This window comes from Sinohyriopsis cumingii, chromosome 11 (genome assembly GCF_028554795.1).
Source record: "Sinohyriopsis cumingii isolate HCF-2022 chromosome 11, ASM2855479v2, whole genome shotgun sequence".
Lineage (NCBI taxonomy): Eukaryota > Metazoa > Mollusca > Bivalvia > Unionida > Unionidae > Sinohyriopsis > Sinohyriopsis cumingii.
The window spans coordinates 30179420-30192227 of NC_142971.1; the positions used below are offsets into that span (position 1 = coordinate 30179420).

The 12808-nt window shown below is 37.6% G+C and overlaps 1 protein-coding gene across 1 annotated transcript in view; it reads left to right on the forward strand.

Moving 5' to 3' along the window:
* Positions 1 to 12808, forward strand: part of LOC149787840 (ataxin-10-like) — a 118719-nt gene that overhangs the window by 27434 nt on the left and 78477 nt on the right. The window lies entirely within an intron of this gene.

Consider the following 12808-nt stretch of genomic DNA (forward strand, 5'->3'; position numbering starts at 1 on the left):
GACTCCCGCAGTTACAAATGTGGCTGTGTTAGGGGCCCTCAGAACTGCATCCAGAATGACTCTGAAAAAAAGCAGTCAGGGTACAAATAAGGAAAAGGTTTTTGATAACCCAGGATAACTCACAGAATACCCTTGGTAGAAGTGTTCGACCACCTGCATGGGTGGGCAATATTTTGTGCAGGGAGCATTCACAAATTTTGATAAAACTTCATGGTCCACACATTTTTACTGTATTAATGGAATCACAATACATTGTAAACAGACCCCATTTTCCACAATGAAATAAATATACTTAATAAAAATTGCCTGCATACATGCTTATCGAAAGCTTATTTTACAAGGCAATTCATGTTGCAAAAATAGTAGTTTCCACGATTGGGGGGAGTTGTGGTGAGTTGAATAGGAATGTTAGATGGGGAAGATCCAGCCCATAGGCTGTATTTTTCCCACCCCTGAACTACCCGGTTCATCTTGCAAATGACCTTGCCTTTGACCAGTATTGACTTACTCGCTATGGCTAAGTTATTCAAACATTTCTGAGATGTCTTTTTGTGGGATGAACATGCATCGATGATTCCCATGTTCGAGGGAAAATGGCATTGTTAACCTGGATTTCACAACAGAACATGACACTCTTTTGGTCAAATACATAGTAAATCTTAACATCTTTTGTATTTTGTATACTACCTCTTTAAGCCATTGATACTTACATAGCAAAGTCGTCTCCCTCTGTCTTACTCAATTCTGCCATTGCAAACTCAACTGGATGGCACTGTATGTGGAGATCTCAACATTGGAGCATTGCGTGCAACAGAGCATTTTCCAACCCCCGCTAGTACCTGTTGATTATACCTTCCAACTTAGAAAATATGTTTAAAATACCTATTGACATTTACAGAAGGGAGGTCTTAGCAACCCGACATGATCTGACTAGTTTTACCACCAAAGCAGGCTTTTGCTGAGTTTACCAGCCATGTTATTGTTGATGGTAACCCAGAAAAGCTTGTGATTTTCTGAGATTAAACTGGAAAACTTAAAACGTCTAATGTGGACATTCAAGATGTTGTTTTGAGCTGTGATGCTCTGTCACCAAAAAATACTTTGCTAAATCAATGAAATTGGTGACTATAGTATGTTGGTTGCACTTATCTAGAATTACAGTGATGTAGCTGAGGTGCAGTGAAACAATACATAGATGAAAAGATTCCAGAGTTGCCCTCACCACAACATATAATAACAGCATGGAACAAATTCGAGGGAACATTAACCATTAGAGGAACCTTATTATTTAGGCAGGTACTTGGAAAATTGATGAAACAAATGGTCAACTTATAATCAATGTACATGTATTTGTGTGTGTGTATTTTTAATCAACCTAGTCTTACATCTTAATGGTGTGTGAGGGGCCATGAGTGGTCTAAAGTGCTCAGCATTACGAATCATTGTCAGCTCACCTTTGTCTGCATGGGTTCGAGTCTCGGGTTTGGCCAATATTGGTATGTGAGAAACCTTGCCAGTAGCTTTTCATGGGTTGGTGGTTCTTTCCGGGGTTTTCCTGGGTTCTTCCTCCACCATTTATACCAGCTGCCATGTATAGCCTATCTTGTGCTGAAAATGGTGCAAAACCCTACAACAACAACAAAGGTGTGTGAGTCCCGATAATGTTTATTCATCTAAAGAATACTTCATAGCAGTTGATGTGCAATTATACTTTGTGATCACATTATTAATAGAAGAACTATGATCAGTGGTGGTCCTGAAATAGCTGCCAGCAACTGGCGCCTTAGGCGAACCATGCAATCGGTGCCTCAACCCCAAAACTTGGCTCCCCACTTGGCGCCCTTGGTAACCACTTAGTTTACCCTATATGGCTGGGCCACCCATGACTATTACAGACCCTCAATGTTACCGACGCGAAAAAATAATGGAACCGGAACAACTGCAACATGAAATCACCAAAAAACTGCGCTACTTGTGAAATACAAACGCGTGCGTGTGCGATCATTTACGCTTTTGCGCAATTACTGCCGTGACCACTGTTTGTATCGGTGGTATTGGAATTCTGACCACAGCGACTATCATAGGTGCACCTATCTGATTTGTTGTTGGATGTATATCGATAGCAAATGGTGGCGCATGCGGTGCTGGTAAAATAATCTCTCTACGGTTACATTCGCGAATACGTGTTTATTCTGAACATCTCGCCGCGGTACAAAACGGTCTCAATACAGTTAATAAACTCTATTCAATGGCTGTTGAGGGAAAAAAAAAAACGATTAGCATGGCTGAAAAGGAAAACCACCGGCGAATCTGAGCACAGATCCGGAACCAAACTCGTATTGGAACCGTAGCCAAATATGGTTTCATATTCGAGTGGTATGATAATAGTGGGGGGGGGGGAGGGGACAAAAACACGATTTTATCCTCGTATCTTATGCGAATGCACGTGCAAGCCCGCCAAATAAAGTTTCAATGAGGCGCACTTGCGAGAGGAAAGTAGCAAAATGTGCGTGTGTGTGATTTGGATTTTTAACGTAGCTTTAACAATTTTTCAGTCATATCCCTACGATGTCTGCAGTATGAAGTTTATAGTGATGTCTACACTGGGGCATCATGCAGCAGACATGTAGCATGATGTCCCACCCGGTCACATTATCCTGACACCAGGCCGACCAGTCCTAACACTAACCTCTTAATGCTGAGCGCCAAGTGAGGCAGCTCTTAGTACCATTTTTTAAGTGTTTGGTATGACTCGGCCGGGGTTCGAACCCACGATCTGTCGCATCCGAGGCGGATGCTCTAACCACTACACCACCGGAGTGGTAGCAAAATTGTTGCACACGTGTGTTAAAACTCCATAATGGGAAAAAATCATAGGGTGTAAAAGGTTTTGACCTTGATAAGTTATCTTAAAAAAAAATTACAAACACCTATAATCACACTACTATGGTAGAATCCTGTAAACGTTGTCGTGTACCAATGCCCGGAGAAGATGACCAAGAAGTCGAGAGAGGCAAACAGCTGCGACATATTCAGAAAGAGTACGAACTGTGATGATCGTGCAGTATATAAAGATATATTCAGGCCTGATAATACAGGCTTTGAGTTCGAGTTTTAGCAGAGTATTGTTTGCTTAACCGGAACAGAATAGAACGTTTATTCGGTACTTCAGGCCTCCGACCCATACTACCAGACATATCAAGAAGAGTATAATACATACTGCGCTGTAAAGAGTATTGTAAAATACGCTTTTTTATGTGTTACTATTGATACTTATTTCCCTTCGTTTAACACTAAACTACAAAAATTCTGAAACTCTTGTAAATATTAGACTTATTTTCTGGCTGGATATTAGAATGTAAACGTATCCATTGAAGGGTTGATGTAATTACACCGTGTCGTGATATTTCCGTCTGTTATTTTTATAAGAAGCACATCTACATACAAAATGGTGTTCATCTTTTATACACTTGATACTTTCTTTAATACGTCTTTGCAAACTCTTTGATCTTTTTCAGTTTTAATTATGTCTTCTTCTTTCATTCATTAAATTATTTTTTGAACGTCGCAGTGATGCAAGTTTTTCTGATAATGAAAGGTAGGTGTAATGTTGAATGTTACTCTATAACGACATGTACTGACTAATATACATTTTGTTTTTGTATAATCGCAACATCGTACTGAACCGGATCTGTAAGAGAATCAAATAGACGTCTGAATATAATTAGAAAATTGCTTATGTCACTAATATCTTACATTATGACATCTATAAAAAAAAAACAAAAGAAAACATGAGAAAATAACAAGATTTTAACATTACTGGTCTATATGCTTTTGCCGGCATTATCCAGTTTCTTTACAATAATATAACATTGGAAAGGATATCTACTTGTCAGCATAAGTAATTTAAAGTCCAGTACATTACACATCTGTCAATACAAGTTTCACTCAAATGGTGTCGTCCACATTCACCTAGACTGACATAATTATTCACAATATAGGGTGTTGTGTCTATTTAATTTGTATTGTTTATATATATATATATATATATATATATATATATATATATATATATATATATATATTATTTTAAAATTCATTATATGCTATATAGATTCTTGTATTGTGGACTTTACCTTGTCCAAAATCAAGTTCACATTGTTCATAATTATATACAATGATGATGTTTTAGCTTGGTAAACAAATTATACATAGTTAATATTTTTTTTATATGAGTGTGGGTTAAATATTAGAATCATTATCAATGGAAGTAAATATATTTATCTGGGTCTGGATCATCTTCATTGGAATTTCCCCCATAAATATACCAAGCGTATCTGATATTTACCACATTCTTTATTATAACTTTAGTACTAAACAGATTGTTCTGAAATGGAAAGAAAAATATATTGTCATAGTGGTTCCAGATAATATTGTCATAGTGGTTCCAGATAATATTGTTATAGTGGTTCCAGATAATATTGTCATAGTGGTTACAGATAATACTAATTGTCGTAGTGGTTACAGATAATACTAATTGTCATAGTGGTTACAGATAATATTGTCATAGTGGTTCCAGATAATACTAATTGTCATAGTGGTTCCAGATAATACTAATTGTCATAGTGGTTACAGATAATACTAATTGTCGTAGTGGTTCCAGATAATATTGTCATAGTGGTTACAGATAATACTAATTGTCGTAGTGGTTACAGATAATACTAATTGTCATAGTGGTTCCAGATAATATTGTCATAGTGGTTACAGATAATACTAATTGTCGTAGTGGTTACAGATAATACTAATTGTCATAGTGGTTCCAGATAATATTGTTATAGTGGTTCCAGATAATACTAATTGTCGTAGTGGTTCCAGATAATATTGTCATAGTGGTTACAGATAATACTAATTGTCATAGTGGTTACAGATAATACTAATTGTCGTAGTGGTTACAGATAATACTAATTGTCATAGTGGTTCCAGATAATATTGTTATAGTGGTTCCAGATAATATTGTCATAGTGGTTACAGATAATACTAATTGTCATAGTGGTTCCAGATAATACTAATTGTCATAGTGGTTCCAGATAATATTGTTATAGTGGTTCCAGATAATATTGTCATAGTGGTTACAGATAATACTAATTGTCATAGTGGTTCCAGATAATACTAATTGTCATAGTGGTTCCATATAATATTGTCATAATGGTTACAGATAATATTATCATAGTGGTTCCAGAAAATATTGTCATAGTGGTTCCAGATAATACTAATTGTGACTTTAGGTCGTGTAGGGGGCTTTATGGTCTTGTTTATCTAAAAAATTATTCTTTTTTCTGGAGGCAGAATCAGTCTTTTTTTCTTTTTGTGTTCAGTATTTGATTTGGGTTGGAATTTGTTTATTCAAACTGTTATTCACTAGAAATACAGAGTGCTCATTCATACTATTATTGGACAGAGACATTAACTGGGAAATATAGTGAATTCAACCAATGACATCTTGGATATTGTTAATCTGATTCATCAAAAGACGTGTCACATCATTGTCACAGGCCACTACAAGCACATCAACACATTCAACCCTCGATCTTATTTCGGACACCACTGAAATTTATTTAGAATTTTATTCATTAGGACTGGTGGTAAGGTTTTTTTTGACTATTTTTGGAAATTAATTCACATTACTGTAAGTTCTTCTTAAATTCAGTTTGTATTCATGATAAATTATTTGTAGAATTTTACAAACCAAGTTGGATTTAGCTCTTTTCAATTACTTAGTTTAGGACCATAAGGTCGTAAGAATAGTACATTAAGATATTTTTCTTGACTTGCTTCATTATATTGTGGACTGCTCCTGTGGTCTATTGGTTAGAACATCCGCCTCGGATGCGGGAGATCGTGGGTTCGAACACCGGCCGAGTTATACCAAACATTTATAAAAATGGTACTAATAATTACGTAGCTAGGAGCTCAGCTTTAAGAGGTCAATGTTAGGACTGGTCGGTCTGGTGTAAGGATAATGTGACTGGGTGGGACAAGCTGCGGCATGATGCCTCAGTGCTAGACATCACTATAAACTGCCACATTTTGCAGATATCGTAGCGAGATGAGTGAACAAGTTTTTAAAGCCACGTTAAGAATCCAAATCAGACACACACACACACACTATCTGGTAAATATTCATGCCTCCATATTTCTGAACCGTAACACCAGATGTGTTTCACCATAACATCGGTTATTTTGACCTTATCTTTCACGTGTATTCTTCCAAGTATTCCTTGATGCCCCAAACCCTTAGGTACTATTTTCAAATATTGGGATACCAACATATTTTAACCTTCACCCAGTTCAAACTCGATGTGAAAAATAGCCCCATATAGTTGTAAACTTACTCCATTTCAGTAGATTTGTTTTTGTTATAGTAATTTTCATTCCTGTTTGAACGCAAAATATATCTGTTGCATGAATTTGTTGTTGTAGTAACCGTTAGGCTTCAGTAAAGTTATCCACATCATCTGCATACGATAAGGCTAAGATCTCTGGTATATTCTTCTGTGATGAAAATACCCCTATCCCGCTTAGTTCGTAACGTTTGAACTAAATCATCAACAAAAAGTGAATTGGTCTCAGAACATATCCCTGTCTTGTCCCCACGCACATATTAAATTATCTGGTTAGTCAATTGGGTGTCTGAACACAGCTTTTCAAACAAGAATACATACTTTAAAACTTGCAAAATATTTTCATCAATACCTTTCTGTACAAGGAAAAATCAGTAGTTTAGTGTGCTTTACACGATCGAAAGCTTTTTTAAAAAAATCAATATAAAGTAAAACCTACCACAACTGCTTGCAAACTGAATATGTTATCACAAGTATTGTAGTGTTTTGTAAAGGCATGCTGATATTCATCTATTAAATTATTTTCTGCCCATCGTGTTTTCAAAATAGATGTGACTATATGTGCACAATGCGTTTATTAGAGAAATTCCTCTTTAAGTGCTTAGGTCGTTATTTTTACCATTCTTAAATGTCGGGCATATACGTTTTGACCTTTTTGGAAATTCTTCCATTTCAAGGGGCTTATTAAGGAATGAAACAATGCATGGTAAATTAACTAGTAACAAATGACTGCAATCTTGTCGGGCCCTGGATTATTATTTTTTATGAGCCACGCTATACATTATCTCTTGATTTGTAATTGGTTTAAATTGTCATTTTCATTTCTTTAAGTATCCTCGTTGTCATCCATATTTACATCTCTCTTAGACATTTGTAAGGAACAAAGATATTTGTATCATTCTTTGTTGCTTAAAAACTGACTTACGTAAGAGTGGAAACTCGTGTTCAAACCGTTCATAAAAAGTTGCGTGGTTTTGAGGTCTATTTGATATTAATCTCATGAACCAAATGTGACTATGTACAACGACATTCAACAGTGAAAGGTACACACAATGTGTCAACATTTAGGTCTTGACCCATCGAAATCGGTCGACAAACAAGATAGCATTGTATAATTGGACCTATGTACATCCCTATATTAACCTTAAATTACAGGTGATAATTACACGTTTACACCAGGTAGTAATAAAATGGTCGAGTTAAATTCTACACCCTTCTTATGTATCTATGGGAACCGTATCCAACATATTTTATTACCTATCTCTCAGGTCCATGTAGATATGCGAAATCAGAGAGCCCAAATACATATGGGTATGATTAATAGCACATGAGTACTAATTGGTTCGAAAATTTCCCGTCTCCAAATAGTAACACCATTTGACGTGTCCCCAAGAAGAAGAAAGGCTTTGCTTAATCAAAATGTCTCAATATCAGGCCCGGATTGGGAGTGGGCGTCCTGTGTTTCTAGACTCTCTCTCTCTCTCTCTCTCTCTCTCTCTCTCACACACACACACACACACACACACACACACACACACACACATACATACATACATCGTACATACAAACGTATAATAACTTGTCACTTGAAATTTGACCATTGTTTTATTTTTGCGCATGTTTATTGGGTATTATGCACATATTGAGTAAATAGACACAGACGTTCGCTTTGGTGTCATTTCGAGGAAAATCAGAGCCCTTTTGACATTTTGGACCCACCCAACCCAACACTTGACCTGATCAGGCCCTGACTGTATTATTACTCTCTCTATCCCATGTATCACCTTGTAAGTGCCTTTTAATACGTCGTCTTCCTTTGAATGTGTCTTTTCATTATATCTACGCGAGTTGTGTTAGTTTTTCTGAATGTTCTCATTAATGAAAGTATACTTCCTACTTACATAGATTTACTACTAAACTTTTAATTTTATCTTCATTTTTTAATTTTTTATTTTGACCATTATAGTTTTCGAACATTACATACAATTAGCTCCATAAAGCAATGATCGTGCTGAAGTGTAGTTAAAACTATAATGTCTGCATTTTTCGTAGATTTAGAACACAGGCACTTCACTTGATTAATGGGGAAACCAACGATGACACACTTCCAACTGGGAGTTCTTTACTGAGAAAGAAATGTAGAGAATATATACTAAAATTAATTGTGTTCTATGTCCTGGCTGAAGTCTACGCATTCTATTTTACTCGGATGAAGTTGGTCTTTACGCAAATTTCAGCAAAATTCTTACGGAATTTTAAGATTTCTAAGTTTAAACGGTCTATTTGGGGTTTCCGAATACACTGTAGTCAAACATAAAAGTGTATAAGAAAGATAAAGAAACTAACATATTTACATTGGCAAGAACTATATGCTGTTGGGGATAATAAAGACATGATTTAACCATTGATTGGTGTTTTAAGTTGCTTCCAAGATAAATTTGAAAGTGACTCACATGTTGCTAGTGCATGGCAAAACGAAGAACTTGTGTATAGTTTGGATTTTTAACGTAGCTTTAACACATTTTCAGTCATATCGCTATGATGTCTTCATTGTGGCAGTTTATAATGATATGTTTTATCACATAACCCAATTGCAGTGACCATAGTCTTGGTATCTTAAGCATAAAAATGTTTATTTTTTGGTTTTGAGGGGTGGGGTCAAGTTAAAGCCATTAACAAGCTATTTGTAAAGCTATTATCAAATTAAAATAAAAACTGAATCGGCTAAATACACCGGGCAGGCATGCATATGAATATGCATCCTTAGGCGTCCCACCTTGGTAACCATCGTATGCAGAACTATAGTAGTAAAAGGGAAGGAAAATTCACAAAGTGTCTACACAAGTCAGATAACTATATGAGCTCTGTCCAAACTGTAAGAGGAGATGAATTTTAGTCGCGGGGAAGATTTTTGAAGACGGTGTGTGTGTGTGTGTGTGTGTGTGTGTGTGTGTGTGTGTGTGTGTGTAATTTTAGGAATCCTACATGCTGAATTGTCGGTTCCAGCATTCTTACGTTCTTTTTAACTTCTACGCATGATACATCACTACAATATCTGTACCCAATGTTTTGTTCACAACAACAGAAATCTGTGTCAGAAGAGCTAGAGAAAGGATAGCCTGTTGAAGTTTATTACTGTGTATTCAACAGTGTTCAATAGGAAGGCATAGAGCATGAACCAAAATACATTTCAAATGGTGATCAGTTATCTGTACAACAACTCAGCATATAATTTTTACCATTATGAAGATATGTTCCTAATATATTACAAATTCATTTAAGTGTAATATCTGAACTACAAGCATTTGTTTCACTATGATCATTGTCTTTAGTCACACTAATACATACTGTCAACAATCAGGTCTTTTTATGTGACACTGTCATAATTATTGACTGTCTTTTATGCTTTCATAAGTCATGTTGTATTTTCAAAAAATACTTTGCATTTAATATCCGATGCAAACAGTGATGGAAAAGTGCTGACGAACTGTGTTCAAATCATCTGCTTTGCTCCTTCAAAGTACTAGATCCAGATTCCACAGCTGGTCTTATTTACACAGTAATAATGGCTATCCTTGATTGTTTGGTTTGTATATGGATTGTATTAGAGCAGAGGTGGGCAAACTTTCCAATGCAAGTGCCTTATTCACTAATTTACACCTTGTCGCGGACCGCATAGTTCATTAAGTAAAATAATTGATATTTGAAATAGCAAAAACAAAAGGTTTTTCTAAATAACATCTAATTAATTTTCAGTTGTTAATATGTTGTTAATATTTGAAAACTTAAACTTCAAAAGAAGCACATTTATTTGATAAACAGAGTAACATAAACAGAGTTAGTGCGAATGATGACTTGTTCCTAGGCCGCATGAAAACCCTTGGCAGGCCGCATGCGGCCAGCGGGCCGTAGTTTGCCCACCCATGTATTAGAGGCTGTATAGTTTCGTTTGTATAGGAATTGTATTTAAATAAAAGCAAAAATGGGTATAATCCAGATGTTAAACTTTGTCCTTAAAAGTAAAATAGAGAGCTAACATGGTTTCTTCTTAAGTGTTTGCTTTTTCCTATTTACTATAGTATTTACGATGTCCAAATGCATGTTTTAGTTTGTTGAAAGCATGACAGTCCAGCACTCAATTTCCGTATAATTCGTCAAATTAAGCGTGCCCGCTTCGTATGCAAAATTTCCGTAAATCTTTGGAAACCGAGCTTGTGTGACGTCTGAGACGGAGAATGATGACAGTACGTGACCGTAGATGTAGGAAGCTGTTGCCTGCTGCATGCCAGTTTTAAGAGGAAAAATGACAACGTATTGTGCTTCATACAGTTGCTCAAACAGAAGAGTACATGAGTAAGGAAGTAATTTCTTCCGAGTTCCTGGGGAGAGTGGCGTCACTAGGGGGTGTGGGGGTGCGGACTGCATCGTGTGACACCATCAGAGGGGGTGAAACCAAAATGACATTACTAGGAATTCTGTATGTTCTGTTACATAAGGAGGTCCATGGAGGTGACACCATGAGTTTACCTGGGCATGAGTTACTGCACTGGGTGACACCTACCCTAGTGACGCCACTGCCTAGGGATTATTATTTGGATTCAGAAGCTAAAGAGGGCCGACTTTAAAGGGACTGAGCATTTAAGATTGTGCTTGTTTCGTTTCGAGGGCTTGAAGATTTGAGGATCTGATTAAGTTGAATTATGCTTCTTTCACAAAACAAATACAATAGAGTAATACTGAAAAACGTGTTTAGACAGGTTCGTTTCATTCTTATCATACTTATCATTCTTTTAACCGATTTCGTTATTCCCTGTTTCCATCGCTTTCCAGTCAACTGAAATGAAGGCGGTTGGTATAAAGTTCTAAAAGACTTCGTGGTAGTCTCTAGGGCCGAGGAAGAAAGCAGTGAGATCTCATAGACTGTGCACGCACGTGTGGCTCCGAAGTCCAAATTCCGATGCACACAGGCGGTTGCTTGTGGGGAATGGGACACTGGTTGTTGGGGGTGCTGGGACATAGCTCTGTGACGTCTCTCACGAGCTCCGGCAAGACGCTGGTGGCGATCAGCCTCGAAGGTAGAACTGGCTTTTTCGGTCAGGACTCGCCAGTGACATCTGTGTGAGGCAGAGATCTCGAGCTGGTGAGGTTGCAGGTCTGTCTATTTTATGTGCGTCTTGAAATTGTCTTTGTACCTCTTGTGATGGCGGCCTTGGTTTCGGTTGCCCTGGGCTAACTCGCAAAAGAACAGCTGCTTTGGGATTATGTTTTGATCCATGCGGATGACATGGACAATCCAACGAAGCCTGGCCTGGATTAGTTTGGCTTCGATGTTTGTTGTGTTGGTCTATCAAGGATTTATTGGTTGGGAATTTGGTCCTGACACTTGATCCGCATGATGGATCTCAGGGAGCGCTGGTGAAATTGTCCGAACTGACTGATATGCTTTCGGTAGACCACGTTTCACATCCATACATGAGAGACGTGAGGACAACTGCATTATACACCTTCATCTTTGCTGACAGGCGTATGTCCTTGTGCTGAAGACCTAGATTGGGAATCGTCCGAGTGCTTGACTTGGTTTTTGTATCCTCGCAGTGATCTCTTCGTCCAGGGACCCATCACTGGATATTGCGTTGCTTAGGTATTTGAAACTGTCAACATTCGTCAGCTGCGTGTCGCCAATGGTGATGCAGGGTTGTGAAGGGACAGTATTTGGGGCGGACTGGAAGAAGACTTCTGTCTTTAATAGGGTATTGTGAGTCCAAATAGATTGGAGGCTTCAGAGCACCTGTCCACGATTGCGTGTAGATGAGTCTTTGCATGGGCCGGTAGAACACATTCATCTCGAATCTGTGGCTGTGATGTTGGTCAAATACCACGTGCGAATTCGTGTCATTGTGCATCTTGACCAAGGTGTTGTGGAACGATTTAATCATACACTTGCAGAACGGTTATTTGGTCATCAATACGCACAAGAATTATTAATGAAGCCAGAATGGTCTCTAAATTGGGTAACCCAATTTCCATTAGTCACAGCAGCATTAAACATTGAAATCACACGCACGACGGGATTAAGCCAGCAGCCAGTGGGATTTAACTAAAGACCGTCACTGTTACTCAGAAAACGATTTTGCATCCAACAACATTACAATAGCTTGGAAACAGGTTTTTCGGTATTTGTATGTACATGGGGAGTTAGAATGTGGGCAGTAACATTGCGTACTGTGCCTTACCGTCCTTCAAGGTATTCCCCATTTCAGAACAGATTGATACTCTAAGACAACTATCCAGTTATTGTTTGGGACCGTCATCACCTGGTGGATCTCGTCCTCCCAGCCATGCATTTTTGCGAGAGGAATTGCAAGCTATTTCAGAAAACACACCACTGCCACCAGGATTTGTTTTGA